Here is a 17,548-nt window from a genome sequence, read left to right as displayed (position 1 = left end):
AGCAAGAGGAGGAGGACTCGAAGGAGCAGCAGCACTCGGAGGAGAAGCAAGAGGAGAAGGAGGAGGAAGACACTGTGGGAGCATCAACATCAACACTATCTGCTATAGATATAGGAGAGCACAGCTCCAATACCTAGCACTCATTATTTGACATTAGGTGCAGAGGCAGGGCCAGGGCCTTCTACTACCAGGGGTAGGCCTGGCAAACATCCCATCATGTTTTCCCGTAAAAGGGGGAGAGGGAAGTGATTTCAGATAGATAGCTGCTAGTTTTATTTGTCTTGCTACATATAACTCATGATGATCAGATACTTTTATATATGTGACGTTATTTTGTATTGGTTCTCCACATTTGAGTCCTTGAATGGACAATTATCAGGGATCAGCAAGATTTGGTATCGCCTTTGATGTATCATTTCTATTTGACATCATATATATCAGTGCTTTCTTCATATTTATGTGCCAATGTGTTTATTTCATGTTGTTATTTCTTTATATGTTTAAAAATCTGAAAAAAAAAATGAATATATTATGCATTTTTTATGCTTGCCGATATTTTCGTCAATATTGCCAATAAGATGTTTTCTGGACCCTTGCCGATATTTTGCCGATACCGATATTTTCAACACTAGGCTAGACCTTGCCTTCCAAGGCCTAGATCTACCTCAAAAAATCCAACGATTTTGCTCAATAGGCTAGATGTCTTGCTTGGAAGAAAAAAAACCTTGAAACCCTAGCCTTAGGGCTAGTTCCTCCAAAAAAAAAAATTACTTTGGTAGTTTGAGGATTCACCTACACAAATGAGAAGAAAATTTCCCAAAACCCCAATATATACAAAAATAAAATAAAATAAACAAAAAAAACCCAAAACCCTTTAGCTATACAAAATCAAAAATTAAAATTTTAAAATACAAGGGTTTTAAAGAAAAAAATCATTTACAAATATCTACAATATTTACAAAATAAAATTATTAGCTCTCATTAGCAAATTAAATCTTTGTAGCCCAGGATCAAATAGAAATTTTGAGAATTTTAAAATAGATATTATGGATGAATAATTTCAAAAAATTAACTGGCCAAAACCCTCCTGCAAAATAATTCGTCACAATGAAAGCCTAGAGCTCAAACAAGGTCAGTCCTTCCCCACAGTTTGTGAACTTGGAGCCCAAGGGCTAGAGTACCTGTAAATCTCTATTCAATCTTAAAAATAATTGTTAAATCATATAGTGAATCAAATCACCTAAGATAACTCATACCAATAGAATGTTCTTATCACCGACAAATGAAATAACAACTGCAATATTTAGCACAATATAGAGCATAAACAAATAAACTAGCACATACCACAGATCAGCAGATAAAAGAACACCATGAACTAAAACCCCAAAGTCTTTCTATTATGAGAAAAATAATTCCAACAAAGCAAAAGCTCAATACATCAATAGAAAATTACTTCACCCAAAGATGGGAAATAAAAGCTTGATAGCTTCTTTATATAGAGAAAACCTCTCCAAGTGGAAAATAACGGCTAGTTGGCTTGATTCTCGTCAAAATAATCTTGTTTGTCGAAAATAACTTGATCTTCTTTTAATTTCCACTGCCAATTTTTATTTTTGAGGAAAATTCGAATTTCTCTTGAAAACCATTTTTTATTAATCCAAAAATTAATATTTTGGATTAATTTCCTCAAAATTTTGACTTTGACTTAACCACCAAGGTCCAAGGAGTTGAATTTTCTTAAAATATCCATTTTTCCCTTGGTAGAGGACCTCCAAAATTTAATTTATTTTTGACCCACAAATTTTTATTACTTTTCACTTGGAGAGAATTTAATTTCTCTAAATTAATTTTTGACTCAAAATTAATTAATTTTTTGGCTTAGGATTTTTATTTAATTTTGCCAGAAAAAATTAATTAATTGACTCTGGAGGGGATTCATACTTTTTTTGTTGAAGAATGCAACTAGGTTCGGTCTTCATATTTATATTTGAGTCAAAGAATGAAAAAGAACTATTATTATTATTATTATTATTATGACTTATTAAAGTCTTCATATTTATATTTGAGTCAAAGAATGAAAAAGAACTATTATTATTATTATTATTATTATGACTTATTAAAGCATGGGTTTCATGCTTGGGTCATCATGTTTTAGGTCAAAGTCCCCATTGAGGACTTCTAGGATTTATTCTGAGTCATTAGAGTCATTGTCCATTTAAAGAGACCCTTCTTGGGCTTTTGAATCATGTAAAAAGGTTTATTATTGAGTCAAATAAGGTATTTGTCACCTCCACACCAAGTCAGCCTCAAATTGGGTAATTCGACCTCACCTAAAGCCTATATATACAAGCAATTCGAATTCATTTGGAGACATCAACTCAAGAAGTTCAATCTACATCAAGGAAGTGCAGAAAAGTGTGAAGTTCAAGGTGAAGAAGGAAGAAATACAAGTCGAAGATTTTGGGCTATCTCTTTCTCTCTCTTATGCGAAGTTACTGGGCTAGTTGTTGGATCGAAGTTCTATTGTTGGGAGGGTCAAAGTTCTGAAAGTGTTGGGTCGAAGATTCTGCTGCTAGAAGGTCGTAATTTTGAATTTGCTAGGTCGAAGTGTTGCTACTGCAAGGTCGAAGATTTAGGTCGAAGTTGTTGGAAGGAGAGGCTGACTTGGTGGTTGGAGGAGGTTTGTGTCTAGGTTGAAGAGTCTTGGATTATCTCATCTTAATTACTGAAGGAAGAAGTTTGACTAGGTTTTCCCCTAGATAAAGGTTTTGCCCTGGCAAAGTGCCTACATCTTGTGTCTCTTGTTCTTGTGATCTTCATACACAAAATTTGGTAATTGCTTGATGAAAGATAATATAACAAAGATATAAAAGAAGCCAATACAATTCGCTAGTAATTATCAAGAAAGAGAAATCTAACCCTAATTCTACTAGCATTGATTTCTCAACATTTTCCACCCTCAAATATTTCAGCCATGGTATCTAATGATGAGTAACCATATGATCTAGAATGAAACCAAGTGAGTGTGTTTATAATAAAATAATTTAGCCATGGTGTCTAACTATGAGGGACCACGTACTAGAATTATTCCTAAACACACTTTTACAAAGAATCGATAAACACTAGGACTCACCTAAGACCTTGTCAACAAATTCAGCCCTAGCTTTGGGGTTATAGCTAGAAGAAAAACTTTGCCGATTATGAGTGTTTACTAACACACATAGATTGGAGAGGTTAAAAAACTTCCTACGATGAAATCCTTTGCCAAAATCATAGGCTTACCTAGGTGTTGTTACATAATTAAATAGTCATACTAGCATCCTCTACATAAACTTCACAAAAATTGAGTTTACAATGATGAATTTCATGATGACAAATGACTTTGATCTTTCGAAAGAATTTCTCCACTTCTTTGTACTCCGCTTTCTCAGACTGTTGAAAAAGTATGGTCAACAATGCCCAAAGAGGTGAAACAAAATGCCAATATATAGTAATCCAAAATAGAGGGGTTTTGACCAAGGGTCAAACCCCTTCATGAGGTGGGGCCAACCTAACAAACTGGGCCGACTTGGACAGCTAGAAACCAATACAATTCTCCATTGAATTTGATGATGAAAATATCGACTACAGCTACAATTTCTCAACAATTATCTTGCAAGAAAAAAAGGAATAAGACCCATAGATGACAATTTAGAAGGAAATCAAGTTTATATTAACTCTCATAAATAATTACATGAGGTCCGCGTTTCAGTCGTGTTTCGGCATTTTGGGTATTGATACGGCCCAAAACGTTGGGTTCCTAGACATTTTGTGCAATATAGCCTGCAAGATACAAGTAGGTCCAAAAGAGAAGCATTCCCTCTACAAGTGGCACATGTCAAGCTGCAAGGTGATGATGATCCACAGGAAAGGCTCCACGGAAAGAGTGCTCCTCATCCAAGGTCCAACGCTCCTCCAAGTGCTCCAAGGCTCCAACACACATACTAGGCCATGTGCCTCCTTCAGGTCCAACCGTCCAACCCACATACATGTCAACTCCCTCAACCCAAGCATTCTCAAGTCGTGGTCCCTGTCAACAAAGACAAATATAATGGTCCCTGTCAATCTCCTAGAAGCAATTTTGCAAGAAGAAGTCATGATTTCTTATTCATGAACAAGATGGAGTGCTTCAATTGCCATAACATTGGACATATGGCACGTGACTGTAACTTGACTTGGGTCCCTCAACAAGCTAAAACTATGTCAACCAAGCCAGAGAAGAAAGTTACACAAGTATGGAGAAGGAAGCAAATTGGATCCGAAAGTCTCTTGATCACTCCAGCCAACAATACATGTTGTTGATTTGATGAAGTCATCCTTGATATTCCAAATATTTGATGGTGAGACTCTGCCAAAAAGGAGACCATGCATACAGTTAGGGGGAGTTTGTGATTCTTGAGCATTCTTGGAGAAGCTATCCATAAATGGGCCCTATGAAATCCTTGATGAGTCATACATGGACAATCATCCTTTGATAGATCTTCTCTTGGGAGAAACTCCATTGAAGAATATGATCCCTTTCTCATCCAGTGGACTATTGTTGAGGATCTCTTCTTTTTTATCACTAAGCAAGTAATATTTCTTGAGGTAGAGGAGTTTATGCAGATAGGGGGAGTTGGTTCATCCATGAAGAAATGCAACTTGGACCATATTGCCAGATGAAAGAGCACCATGACAGGGGGAGTAACATACCTATGAAGAACTACTATTGATGAAGAAAATATGATGAAAAGAAGTAGCTTGACAGGGGAGTACTTGGGCACCCCGTTTGCCATTGATGTCAAAGGGGGAGAGAATGTTGGAAGGGCAAGAATATTGCCATCAATGACAAAGGGGGAGATTGTTAATCAAGGTTGTCATTGATGTCAATATGGCATTGGTCAAGATGGCAAATATTCTTGAGATGCTTGGTTCCAGATGATGATGTCATGACTCTTGTTTGACAAGGATGCCATCAATTACTATGTCGGTTGGAATTTCTAAGTCTAACTGTTAGAAATCCTTCCTGTACTTTCTCACTTATTTCTTCCTACTTGTTTTGTTAATTAACAAGTTATTTACCATGTAAATACTGAAAATAAATAAAAGTACAGCCTCAACTCATACAGATCGTCAATTGAAGAAAAAAAAGCACACAAGTGACACCGTTATTTTTGGACTAATGTCCCCGGAAAAACCCAATGCGGGAAAACTGCTGCAACTATCTGAGGGTTTTATTATTAAGCAGTTTCAGAATACAATCTGGGTGCCAGAAATGGCTCACCCAACACAGAATGCCCTCAGCACTAGTACCTCTCAGTCGAAGACAGATATTAGCCCTAATCTGCCCCACGAAATCTCCCAGTGTCAATCTCTAGGGTCTGCGTCAACCTCTCTGGCCCATCGTCAGCCTCTCTGGCCCTGTGTCAGCTTCTTTGGGCTCTGCATCAGCCTTTGGAGCCTCTTTGTCTCCCACGCTGGGCCTCCTCAGGCTTTGCGCAGCTCCTAGCTGCCTCGACGTGACCTCTGGCTGGCTCTCTGTCAACCCTCTCCCGGCTTCTGCGTTGATGCTCCTGGTACTATCTCTACCTCTCTGCTACTGCATTCACTGCCCCTCAGTTGCAACTCTGATCACTCCTTCGATTTCCTCAGCAAGCCCTGCCCCAGAAAATCGAATTCTTGATCAACTCGGTGTGTTCTCCAAGTGACCCTCAAGCCTCCTCTTATACTTTTCTCGTTGACAATTCAACGGCTGAGATTAAGTTCCTAATCAACAGCTAAGATTATATCTAGCTTGATCCATGACTTTTGGACCATTCTAACTCAGTGTTATATTAATTCACATTAATATTTTATTTTCCCTAAGTTTAGACTTAGGGACTTCATTAAAAATATTAATTATTTTAATATCTCCCAAACTGGTTAAATTCTACCCAAACCATTTATGGGTATTGGAGATCTCATGTGCTTTAGCCTCTCCACCAATTTTCGTGGCTAGAGCACATCCAATGCTACCCCAAATTAACACTCCCTCTTAGCGAGGACTGTGCTCTAGTAATACTCCTTATTGAGCATCACCTTGACCATCTAGCATCGGCCCCTGTGTTGATGCTAGGCCTGCTGCCCAACATCCTCTACACTGTTGCATCATGTACTGCTACCCATGGCCCTGCCACTGCCACTGCTGCATCATGTACTGCTACCCATGGTCTTGCCACTACCACTGCTGCATCTACACTGCAACCTCTCTCATCATGTTGCATCGTGCTGCCCATAGCACTACCATTGTTAACTGTTGCACTACAACTCAATTACTGAGAAGTAAGTAACTGATCTCCCAACTCTGACATCTCTATCAGGCTAGAAACACTCCTGATGTTGAAGATCCCTTTGTCACTGACAAGTGCTCCCTCTCTGACCTCTACATTGTTGCAACAACTCTGTGCATCTCGCATTGCTGCCTCACGTTGTCCTGGGACTCCTACACTGTAGCTCCCTCTGTCGCTCCATCTGCATCCGTCTCTAGCAACATCCCCCAGTCCTGTTACTAATCTTCGGGGCTCTCGTAGCAAGGTATAATCCAAGAGGTTGGGTACCTCGAGGATCCTGCCCCTCATCGCCTGTAGTCCGTCTGGCTACAGCTCGATGTCTCCCCACTTCTTCTAAAGTGGCGCATGAGCACTCATGGCACAGTCATCATCTATCTCCACTTCTTTCTCCGCCCTTGCTGGCGTAGCCTTGGTCTCAGAAGCCTCTCCCTTATTCTTCTTCCTCGAACACTGGCTCGCATAGTGACCCAATTCCCCATAGTGGAAGCATTTGACCTTGGAGAGGTCCTTCTTCTTCCATTTCTCCTGCTTTCCCTCAGATGCTAGGGCAGCATCCTCCTCTTCCTCCTTCTTGATTCTGACCCCCTTGCCGCTACTTCCCGCCTTGGTTAGCCTTCTGATCTCTTCTTGATGAAGAGTCGCCCACAGTTCCTCCCAATCTGGAAGGGTCGACCTACCCAATATGCTCTGGAAAAATACCTCCCAATCCTCTGAGACTGCGTTCAATGCGGTCCTCACCATCATCTCCTCATCCGGCGTGACCCCTATGAAAGTCAGCTGATCTCGGATCTCCTTCAATTGACCAAGGAAGGTGTCTATCTGTTCTCCCTTCTGCATCTGGTATGACCGCAGTTGATTTTCTAGTAGCATCTTCCTCTGCACGGAAGTATGTTGATACAATTTCGTCAGGGCCTCCCACATCGCATTTGTTGTGTCCTTTTCGGCAATATGTGGTACTACATGGTCCTTGACCCTATCAAGGATGATGCTCTTGGCCCTCGCCATTGCCTCCTCGTACTTTTCATTCTTAGCCAGGTCAACTGGGATCGCTATCGTGTTCAAGGTGAAGTGCTTGAGACGATTCCTGTCTAGAACGGACAAGATCCTGGCCTTCCAGACTACGAAGTTTGAGGCTCCGTCCAGTCTGTCCTGATCTCTTACCCCATTCACTGCCATTTTGTTGCTCCTCTTTCAACTCTTCCGAGTCTCTCTACTTCCCTCCTAGAAGTTCTCGATGTGACTCCCTCTGAGCCTCGATTTCCCTCCTGGAAACCCCTCTATCAATGTCGAGATGCCCCTACTCCGATTGTTAGTGCAGTTGCACCACTGATCCGGATTTCTTGGCTAGAAATCCTCGACAACAACTCCCTCCTCCTTGGTCTTACCCTGTTAGGTATTGTTCTGACCACAGTACCCCACCTGCTTCACTCCGCAACTTACCCACAGCCTCCTATGCCCCTGCAAACTGAAGGTTAGAGCCTCTAGGCTCCGCGCAATCCTGGCACCAACAAAATCTGCACCTCCTGGCCATGGGCGTCAATCCTTCCTCACTGAGAAATATGATCGAGCACTGCGTAGGTCAGGTCTGCTCCTCTTCCCGACTCGAGTTGATGATGCCTGCATCACCCCTTCCTTGTTGCTTTTCCTCTAGGAACAACTTCTGTCACTCGAGACAGTTGTTTCTGCTGCTGCTGCTCTTCTCAGCTGATGCCTTCAGTTATCATGTGATCTGCAACCACGCTCTGATACCATGTTGGAATTTCTAAGTCTAACTGTTAGAAATCCTTCCTGTACTTTCTCATTTATTTCTTCCTACTTGTTATGTTAATTAACAAGTTATTTACCATGTAAATACTGAAAATCAATACAAGTACAGTCTCAACTCATACAGATCAACAACTTAAGAAAAAAGAGCACACAAGTGACACCGTTATTTTTGGACTAATGTCCCCGGAAAAACCCAATGCGGGAAAACCGGTGCAGCTATCTAAGGGTTTTATTATTAAGCAGTTTCAGAATACAATCTGGGTGCCAGAAATGGCTCACCCAACAGAGAATGTCCTCGACAGTAGTACCTCTCAGTCAGAGACAGATATTAGCCCCAATCTGCCCCACGAAATCTCCTAGCGTCAACCTCTAGGGTCTGCGTCAGCCTCTCTGGCCCAGCGTCAGCCTCTCTGGGCTCTGTGTCAGCGTCTGGAGCCTCTGCGTCTCCCACGTTGGCCCTCCTCAGGCTCTGCGCAACTCCTGGCTGCCTCTACATGGCCTCTGGCTGGCTCTATGTCAACCCTCTCCCGGATTCTGCGCTGATGCTCCTGGTACTATCTCTACCTCTTTGCTACTGCATTCACTACCCCTCAGCTGCAACTCTGATCACTCCTTCGATTTCCTCAGCAAGCCCTGCCCCAGAAAATCGAATTCTTGATCAACTCGGTGTGTTCTCCAAGTGACCCTCAAGCCTCCTCTTATACTTTTCTCGTTGACAATTCAACGGTCGAGATTAAGTCCCTAATCAACAGCTAAGATTAGATCTGGCTTGATCCATGACTTTTGGACCATTCTAACTCAGTTTTATATTAATTCACATTAATATTTTATTTTCTCTAAGTTTAGACTTAGGGACTTCATTAAAAATATTAATTATTTTAACATCTCCCAAACTGGTTAGATTTGCCCAAACCATTTATGGGTATTAGAGATCTCATGTCCTTTAGCCTCTCCACCAATTTTCGTGGCTAGAGCACATCCGATGCTACCCCAAATCAACAATGTCAAGCCACTAATGAAGAAGTCTTAAGAAGTGCCAAGTGCCAAATGCCAATCACGTGCCTTATTTAATGATCTAGACCTTAACCCTTGATGACATATGGAGGACTACACTTGATGAACGACCACACTTGATGATGACACCTGATGAGGTCTTGATAACATGGTTGGAAGACTAGATGACGTCGAAGATCTCATTTGATGGTTGGAAGACTACCTTGGAACTTTCCTAATGATGTTGCCTATGACATATCACTGTGCCATTATATGATGACACAAGATGATGCACTCATCGTTGGATACTATCATGATGACAAGGATGTCCTACATGATCTTATGATGATGAAGAAGCCAAAAAATGGAGAAGCCATACTGTCCCAAACGTTCTTTATGTTGTCCCAAACTTTTTATGCATAAAATTTAAGACAGTCATAAAAAAACAAATTATTTTTTTTCCACCTTAGAGGCATCTTTTCTCAATGGTGCCTAGACCATCTTAAAGATGATTTTTTCCTCTTTCGAATGAGCCCTTAGTTGCCCTGAAACTCCCAGTGGTTGACGAGAAAATGAATTTTTATGTTGAGAAATATATATTTTAATGCAAGCCGACATGAGCCGACTCATGCAACTTGGCCTCTCATTCAAGTGACGTGTCTCCTCACCTTAACAAAAAACCAGTATAAATATAAGTTTGTCTCCTCATTCTAGCCATCAGATTTCGGTGATCTTTTCTAAGATTGAGCACAAAATTCAGACAAGAATTACAGGAGCAAATAAGAGGCCGAGGAGGACATTGAAGTTTACTGTTTGGGCAACTTTTTAAGGAAGTCGTGGTCGAAGTTGTCGTAGTTGTCGTGGTCGAAGTTGTCATAATTGTTGTGGTCGAAGTTGTCACAGCTGCCATAGTTGCCGTTGTCGTAGTTGTCGTGGTTGAAGCTAACGTGGTCAAAGTTGTCGTAGTTGTAGTGGTCGAAGCTATCGTAGTTGTCACGGTCGAAGCTGTCGTAGTTGTCGTGGTTGAAGTTGTCGTAGTTGCCATGGTTGAAGTTGTCGTTGTTGAAGTGTCGTTGTCGAAGTGTCATAGTTGTCGTCGTCGAAGTGTTGATTTATTGGGATTGGACAAATAGAGCTTGTTGAAGTCTTCTCTTGAGAACAGAATAGGGCAGAGTTGGAGAACTTTGTGAAGCAGCATATTGAAGATTTGTGGAGATCATTGAAGACCATGATGCATTGAAGCCATCATGAGGTGACCTTGAAGAAGGTTTGTTTAGGTAACATGAAGAGCAGTGGTGACACCTTCATGTGAAGAACAAGGTTGTCATTGATGATGTGACGTGGAGACTAAGTGAAGGCATAGTTGAAGATTGACAAGGCTTGTTGAAGAAGACATTGGGAGTCGTGAAGTATAACCAAATACATCTTGACAAAGTAAAGTAAGGGTTGGAGCCCAAGAGGTTGGAGCCTCGAAAAGACAAGGTTGGTGCCTTGGAGGATAGGGTTGGAACCCTAGAGGATTGGAGTCCTCAAGAAACCAGGTCGGAGCCTGAACCAGATATAGGGTTGGAGCCCTTGAGGTTGGTGCCTCAAAATTGACAAGGTTGCAACCTTGTAAGTCCAAGTCAGTGCTTGGCAATTACAAGATGGAGCCTGGGAGATTGAAGATTGGTGTCTTCATCTAGGGTTGAAACCCTATATATATTGTACTTGATTTATTGTAAAGAAGAAATTAATAAAAGCATTTATTCTTATTGTTCATTTTTTGTTCTAAATATAAGTGATCTAACTGGTAAAAATAACAATTGAAAACAAATATTGATTCACACCCCCTCTCAGTTTTTCCAACAGTAACAGGTAGACACTGAATGCACAACCTTCAAGTGTGAAAATTCCAAATATAACTCTGACCTAGACTTATTGCAGTTATTTGGTAATTATTCACCTATCTTTTAATAAAGATTATTTGTCTCGGCAAAATTATATACTACAAATACTGAAGAAAAAACACTATTGCAATATTCACAAATTAAAAATTCACAGGAACTGAGAAAACCATACACAAAAATGGACACCAATATTTTTGGACAAATGTCTTTGGAAAAGCCCCAATGTGGGGAAAACCAGTTCTGCAAATGAGGGTTTTATTATTTCTTCAGCAAATTTGTAATCGAAAGATTAATAAACTGCTTGTTGTAAAATAGCAAAGCTCCAGCAAAAAATGATCTTCACATCTGCAAGTTAATTCGGCCCTTTGGAAGCAACTCAACTCTCCTATACTACACAAACTTGGCCCACATGTGCAGCCTGGAGGAATTCAGCCTCCATTCGCAACTCGCACTCCTAGAGAAATAATCTCGACCTCCACTGCCAAATCGGCCTCCTTTAGCAATTTGGCCTTCCTACAAATCGACTAGTCTAGCAAATTGGCCTTTGTCTGGTAATTTGCACTTCCCCTGGCAAATCGACCTCCCTCTGGGAATTCACACAGCTAGAGAAAATCAGCCCTCTGCAAAATAATGCGGCCTTTGCAAAATCTCCCTCTGAAGCTCAAAAGCTAGAAGACTCTTAGATGAAGAATATGCTCCAAAAAATTTCTTCTCGCTCAATCACTGTTGAAACCCTCACTGGTGTCAAATCCCACACTATCATTGCGCCTCAACTCAATGTACCTCCAAGATGCCCATTGATTTCCTCTTATAATCTCTCATTGAGAATTCAATGGCCAAGATCTAATCTCAATCAATGACTAAGATCATCTTGACTCTATCAAGTACCTTTTCTAGAAGTCATTAGAGAGAAATCGACTTGTCTCAATTAATATTGATTAATTAACATGTTTTCCTAAGTTAGGAAAATAATTAAAAATTGGTTAATAATCTAATTAAGACATTTTCCCTTAGAAAAAATTGTTAGGCTTGAAGATATTTTGTTCTCTTGTGCTCTTAACCTCATTGACACCTCCTAAGACTATGACACATGTCCGAGCTACAAAATCTAGCACTCCCTCTTAGCGAGGAAGGTGTTCTACATAACACCCAACTTATCTCTAAAAAAGATGAATCTTGCCTTCCCTAAGGCCTTCATCAAGATGTCTGCTACCTGTTGATCTGTAGGCACATATCGTAGCTAAATTGCCTTGCACCTTACACAATCCCTAACGAAATGATAGTTGATGTCTATATGTTTCGACCTGTCAGGAAACACAGGATTCTCAAAGAGCTTGATGCAACTCTGATTGTCGCAGTGTATCACAGCCATCTCCACCTTCTTACCAAACAAAGCTACTAACAACTTTCGAATCCAAATGGACTAGCATGTCACCATGCTTGCTTGCTATATACTTCGCTTCTGCAAAACTCAATGCCACAGACTTCTACTTCTTGCTATACCAAGAGACAACTCCCGACCCCATGTTGAAGCAACACCCTGAGGTGCTCTTTTTGTCCATTGTACTGCCAGTCCATTCTGCATCAGTATAGCCCATCAACCTGACACCATCACCTCAAGTATATCTGATCCCATACTCGATTGTACCTCGCAAATAACGTAGCACATGTTTCGTTGTTGTCCAGTGCACCCTCTTCAGTTCAACCATGAACTGACTCAGAGAGTTTACCGCAAAGGATATATTTGGCCTGGTGTTGACCAAATACATAAGAGAGCCAATCAATTGCCTGTATAATGTGGGGTCCACATCCTTCTCCTTAGATGTATCTACCTTCCTCCAATTGGTTATCATGGGTGTAGACATGGCTCTGCAATCTTCCATCTCGAATCTCCTCAAGATCTTGATGCAGTATTTCCCTTGTCCAAGGAAAATCTCCCCATCGGTTTGCACACCACCCTGTCTAGAAAGTAGTGCATTAACCCCAAATATTTCATCTCAAACTCTGTTGCAAGGTCCCTCTTGCATTCTTCTATGAGCCCCAATGAACCTATCAAGAACAAGTCATCCACATAGAGAATAAGAATGAGTACCTCACCCCCAACCATCAAATAGTATAGGTTCACATATGTGTCACTCTTCACAAAGCCCACCCCTACAAGTATTTGTCGATGCGCTCATACCACACCCTAGGAGCCTGCTTGAGCTCGTACAAAGCTCTCTTCAATCTGCACACGTGGGTCTCACTGTTGTGTTCTACAAAGCCGTTTGGTTGTTCAATGTACACTTCTTCTTCTAATTCTCCATTAAGGAACGTCATCCTGACATCCATCTGATGGATCCGCCATCCCACCTGTGTTGTTATACTGCATGTATTTGCCCATAAGTATCTTGGCATATCTTGGTCATACAACATGGCCCTCGTTGCCTCTAATATGGCATGGTTCTTTCTCTCAGCAACCCCATTATGTTGCGAGTTGTAAGGAACTATCCATTCCTTCTTAATGCCCTCCCTAGTGCAAAACTCCTAGAAGGATTTTCCTGTGTACTCACCTCCATTATCTAACCAAAGAACCTTTATCTTCCTACTTGTCGAATTCTCCACAAGAGCTTTGAACTCTTGGAAGCGACTAAAGACCTCATCCTTGGTCTTCAAGAAGTAAATCCAGGTCTTCCTGGAGTGATCATCAATAAAGGTAACAAAATATTTGTACTCTCTGAGAGATTAAGTCGATATCAAACCACATATATCAGAATGAATTAAATCAAGTACACCTTTGGATCTGGTGTCACTCCTTGGAAAAGTTTCCTTAGCAAACTTCCCCAACACACATCCCTTACATACATCGTTGTGCTCTATGCTCACCTCTGGAACACCTGTCACTATCTCCCTGAGCAACTTAAGTGCCCCATGATGGATATGGCCCATCCTCCTATGCCAAAGCTCTCCCTGATCTCTCGAATCATTGTTGCTTACTAGTGCCTTTGGAGTATCCATCTACACATTGTTAAATTTGCCACTCTTGACTCCAATTACTATGGGTGACTTCCACTCCCCGTGCTTAGTCAACATATTTTGCCCTCTAAAGAGTACATTGTACCCTTTATCCTAGAAAATAGATATGGAAATCAAGTTCATTCACATTCCTGGCACATGCAACACATCGTGGATTGGAATTGGCTTGCCAGACTCCCTCTGAAATAAGACTTTCCCCTCCCTACTGGATTACACTTAGACTTATTACCCATCTTGATCTGGAATCTTATTTCCTCCTCGTAGTTGGAGAAGTACTCTCTAACTCTTGTCATATGGAATGACACCCCGCTATCTGTGTACCAAACACTATGTGAGGTTGACTAGACAAGCTATGAGAGTGGACTCATGTTACAACCGGTTGGGAAGCTCATCTGCATTCATTGAAGTTGTCATTTGCTTCTTGCCCTTCATGTCACCTTTCTTCCTTTGTGGGAAATTGTTGACATAGTGGCCAAATTTGTGACATCCATAGCACTTGACCTTCGATAGGTCCTTCTTCTTATCCCCCTTGGAGTTGGACCCTTTGTTGGATCCCTTCTTTGCTTTGTTCTTCCTTGCAAGAGTCACGTTTTCCTGTTCTCCCTCAGCTTTCTAGTGACTGTTGTTGGTGCCACTAACGATATTCCTCGTAAGTTCTTCCTGTGTAATATCTGACCATAGTCCTTCCCAATCTGCAAGATCTTTCCTTCCTGTAATAACCTGTACAAAGACATCCCACTCCTTAGTAAATCCATTGAGGGTTGTCCTGACGAGCTCATCGTCCTCAATTTTCTCACCAACACCTGCCAATTCTTCCTTGACACGTTTCACCCTAGTAAGGTAAGATACAATGGTTTCACCCTTGTTTTGTTTCGTGCTTTAAAGTTTCTCCCTCAGGATCAACTTCATGTTTACACTAGAATCTTGATAGAGTTTACAAACTGCATCCCACATCTTCTTCCCTGTATCTTCTTCTGCTATATGAGGTACGATGTGATCCTTGACCCCATCCAGAATAATGTGCTTGGTTTTGGCATCTTCCTTCTTGTAGGCAAGGAGCTGAGTTGCATCTGCCGGTATGGCTACAACACTGGTTGCATACTACTTTAGGCCATTCTCCTCCAAGATTAACTGGATTATGGATTTCCATATGCCAAAGTTAGATGCTCCCTCTAATCTATTGTAATCCCGTAATCCAATTGAATCCATTTTTCTAAAACCATCGGAATAAAATAAGCAAACTTCAAGTAAATTTGGAACAAATCGATTTGGATTTTACAAACCCTCAGTTTCCTCTCTTGTACCCTGCGTTGAGCTTCTTAAATAATCTTCTACTCTTCAGATCTACCATGAAACCATGTGAAAATTCCAGATCTAACTCTTATCTAGACTTATTGCAGTTATTTGGTAATTATTCACCTATCTTTTAATAAAGATTATTTGTCTCGGCAAAGTTATTTACTGCAAATAATGCATAAAAATCACTGCTGCAATATTCACAAATTAAAAATTCACATGCACTTAGAAAACCAAACACATAAAAATGGACACCAATTTTTTTGGGCAAATGTCCCTAGAAAACCCCCAATGTGGGGAAAACTAGTTCTGCAGATGACGGTTTTATTATTTCTTCAACAAATTTGTAATTGATGGATTACATTGTTGAAGAATCTAGGGCATTGATGTATAGTAGGATTCTTCTAGACTTGATAACAATTTGTGAAGCACTTTTACAATTTATCTTGTTAGCTTAATCTTCTTCTCTTCTTATTAATGCATGTGTGTTTACTTCATCAAACTGCTACCAAAATACAAGAAACAAGAACACAGAATATTGGCTCTCTACCAGGGCAAAACCTCTCTCTTAGAGAGGAAAACCCTTTCGTAAATTTCTCTTATTGAAGCTTCTATTGATCAATGCCAAACCCTAGACCCTTGACAAGAATATCCTCCAAGCACAAGTCAAATCCTTCCTCCTTCCTGCACTTTGTTTTCCGGCACTTTGTCCTCCTCCTTCCGGCACTTCGTCCTCCTCCTTCCTTCTTCGACTGGAGATAGACCTTGTTTATGTGAGCTCTAGAAAAGATACTTCTCTTTTATATCCTTCACCTATGGAGACACCTTCCTTTTCTTGACTAGCCGAGTTTCTTCTTGATGTGTAGTTGTAGGCTTGATGTGACAGCACAGCGGCCCTAGTTTCTCGCACATGTGGGTGGTTTCCTTGAATATTTGACTTCTTCTATCTTCGCTTGGGAGAGCCTCTTCTTCGCTCTAGTGGGAGGCCTTATAGGCCTAAGTTACTAGCCCAAACAACGAGAGATATGGGATTGATATGCTGTTGTTGTTATGGCCGCAGAGAGGCCTCCTTTTCTCGCACGTGTGACTGTGTTTGACCCTTAGAACAGCCCCTTAAACTTCGGTCTTGTCTTCTCCTTTTTCACTGCACTAGAGGCTCCTTATACTCGGCTTCTTTCACTCTTTTCTCGAATTCTATTGCTCGCTGATTTCAAAGGTGAGTTGCTTGTCATTGGAGGAGTGGACAACCTCTATATATAGAGGTTTGTCCCTCCTTTAGGCCGACTTGAGGCCGACTTGACTTTTCCACTTCAGATTTGCTTCTTTGGTGATGTCGTTGCTAGGAGAGGACTTGTGACTTTGCTTGGAGGAATATCTTTGACTCTAATACATAAATATACATGATGTAACATGCCCTTAAGGTCTTCAACATTTTATTTTGACTCTTTGACTCACCTATAGCACTTTAACATGTGCTAGACCTATTTCAATGAGTAAGAAACGCATTGATAAATATAACAAAAATAATATTTCTTTTCTTGAATAAAGACAAATATCAGAAGTACATTTATGAAGACCGAACCTAGTTACACTTTCTTCAAAATACATAAATTGCTTGTCGTAAAATAGCAAAGCTCCAACAAAACTCAATCTTCACTTTTGCAAGTTAATTCAGCCCTTTAGAAACAACTCGACCCTCTTGTACGGCACAAGCTCGGCCCACATGTCCGACCTGGAGGAATTCGGCTTCCATTGGCAACTCGCACTCTTGGAGAAATAATCTCAGCCTGCTCTAGCAATTTGGCCTTCCTACAAATCAACTTCTCTAGCAAATTGGCCTTTCTTTGGCAATTCACATTTCTCCTAGCAAATCGACCTCCCTTTGGTAATTTACCTAGCTAGAGAAAATCGGCCCTTTACAAAATAATTTGGCCCTTGCGAAATCTCCCTCTGAAACTCTGAAGCTGGAAGACTCTCAAATGAAAAATATGCTCCAAAAAATTTCTTCTCGCTCAATCACTGTTGAAACCGTCACTAGTGTCAAATCCCACGCTATCACTACGCCTCAACTCAATGTATCTCCAAGATGACCATCAACTTCCTCTTATAATCTCTCGTTGAGAATTCAGCAGCCAAGATCTAATCCCAATCGATGGCTAAGATCATCTTGACCCTATCAACTACCTTTTCTAGAAGTCACTAGAGAAAAATAAACTTATCTCAATTAAAATTGATTAAACT

At 40.8% G+C, this 17,548-nt stretch overlaps 1 protein-coding gene across 2 annotated transcripts in view; it reads right to left on the bottom strand.

Annotated features, from left to right (window-relative positions):
* LOC149207379 (bifunctional protein FolD 2-like) overlaps nucleotides 1-17,548 on the bottom strand; it is a 133,195-nt gene that overhangs the window by 17,875 nt on the left and 97,772 nt on the right. The gene's annotated exons all lie outside the window — the stretch shown is intronic.

The sequence above is a fragment of the Pinus tabuliformis genome, chromosome 1_2 (assembly GCF_031772625.1).
Source record: "Pinus tabuliformis cultivar Carrire ecotype Pingquan chromosome 1_2, CPIR1, whole genome shotgun sequence".
Taxonomy (NCBI): domain Eukaryota; kingdom Viridiplantae; phylum Streptophyta; class Pinopsida; order Pinales; family Pinaceae; genus Pinus; species Pinus tabuliformis.
This window is presented reverse-complemented; position numbering and strand designations above follow the sequence as displayed.